This window comes from Octopus bimaculoides, chromosome 10, assembly GCF_001194135.2.
Source record: "Octopus bimaculoides isolate UCB-OBI-ISO-001 chromosome 10, ASM119413v2, whole genome shotgun sequence".
Lineage (NCBI taxonomy): Eukaryota > Metazoa > Mollusca > Cephalopoda > Octopoda > Octopodidae > Octopus > Octopus bimaculoides.
This window is the reverse complement of record NC_068990.1, coordinates 93704669-93706798: the sequence shown is the minus strand read 5'-3', so window position 1 is coordinate 93706798 and position 2130 is coordinate 93704669.

Sequence of the window (2130 nt, the reverse complement as noted above, 5' to 3'; positions counted from 1 at the left end):
AGTTGGGCTATGACCCTCTCTGTAACTTTCATAACCTGATCTAACAGCTTGATGCCTCTGTAATTATTTGTATCTAAAGCGTCCCCTTTACCTTTGTAGCAGTTGACTATGATGCTGCTACACCAGTCATAGGGTATGACTCCTTCGTGTATCACCTGGTTCGTAATACGGGTGACTAGGCTATAGCCAACACTGCCAGATATTTTGAGCATCTCTGCAGTGATTCCTGATGGGCCGGGGGCTTTCCCGGTCTTCATACTCTTAATTGCTTTATCTACCCTGGTACTATCAACTCGGATAGCTGGTCCCTCTATTGGGTCGACATAAGGCAGGCTCTCTTTCTCCCATTCATTCTCTTTATTAAGCAATCTATATATATATATGTATCTCTTAGATACCCTGTATTATAATTTTATATATATATATACATATATATGACAAGTTTCTTTCAGTTTCCATCTACCTAATCCACTGACAAGGCTTTGGTCGGCCAGAGGCTATAGCAGAAGACACTTGCCCAAGGTGCCACGCAGTGGGACTGAACCTGGAACCATGTGGTCAGTAAGCAAGCTACTTACCACACAGCCACTCCTGCATATTTAGGTTTTTGCAATATAGTGCATATGGTATGCAATTCCAAAATGTTAGCAGGGACCGGGGAAAGAATATAATATTATTGCAATATTGAAGAACTTTGAGTGTATCAGAAGATAACAGCAACATGTTGTGTATAGGTGTGCATAACAGATGCATTGTGGTGTATAACTAACTGTGTTGGCATTTATAATGCGTATCTTACTGTGTCTAACGTGTATTGTTGAATATAACACATTTGTTGGTGTATATAATTGCTGTGTTAGTAAGGATAACACAGGTTGGAATGTATGACTGAGGGTTCGATGTATATAACCTATATACTTGTGTGCATGCCATATGTATTGGTGTATATTTTATGATGTAATCTGTAAAGCTTTATAACTTTAAAAAGAATGTTCGCCAGAGATGTAAAGTTATCTTTTGACTATAAAAGCAACAACCTTCCCTACAACTTTTGTTAAGTGTGATTGTCAAGAACAGCAGGGTTGTAAGTATTAGCAATCGGTTTAGCTACCTCAGTGAAAACAAATACCCACTGTTTTTATTCTTAACACTAAGTTGAAAGCAGCTTTTTCAAAGTAATGTTGTGAAATTTGTTGAAAGCTAAATCACACTTCATAAGATTAGTGGATTAAGGAAGTTATGGTATGAGACAGCAGGCTAGGATTAGTCGATGAGATTAAAGTGTAATTTAGCCATTACCGAATTAACATTTATCCTTCTCATGAGGAGGACTGGGGATTACGATTTGGTTCTTATTGTAAGGACGAAGGCTGCTGATGTAACAAACCCAGTCAGTGTTCAGTAGCTTGTCTTTAGTCATGGAGTTTTGTATTTGTTGCTTCGTAAATAGACTTTTCCCGCGCATTTTCATATTTACCCTCGTCTAGGTTGGCTCTGAAAATTTACAAGTATTGGATAAAGTGTTTTCACTGAAGATTAGCAGCTTTATCAACACTAATCACTTAACCATATAATACAGGTGATATCTATGGTGGTTATTTTTTTTTTCCTGTCTCTGATCAATAGATTAAAGGAAGTAATGTGTCTTGACTGCAAGCGTAATGCAATGTTGGATTAAGATGATGGTAAATTAGGTTTCACATAGTATGTACTGTATGTATTTCAGGAAAATATACTGTACATTATTTACATTATTTACATTCGACGGATATTTGTCCTCATCTTGTTTGTTGTTCACACAACGTTTCGGCTGATATACCCTCCAGCCTTCATCAGGTGTCTTGGGGAAATTTCGAACCTGGGTTCTCATTCCTAAGGTATTTTTCGATATTATTATTATTATTATTATTATTATTATTATTATTATTATTATTATTATTATTATTATTCAGGTCACTGCCTGGAATTGAACTTGGAATCTTGGGGTTAATAGCCCGCGCTCTTAACCACTATGCCATGTGCCTTAGGAATGAGAACGTAGGTTCGAAATTTCCCCAAGACACCTGATATCAGCTGAAACGTTGTGTTAACAACAAACAAGATATATTTGTAATCTCCAACATGTAAAAC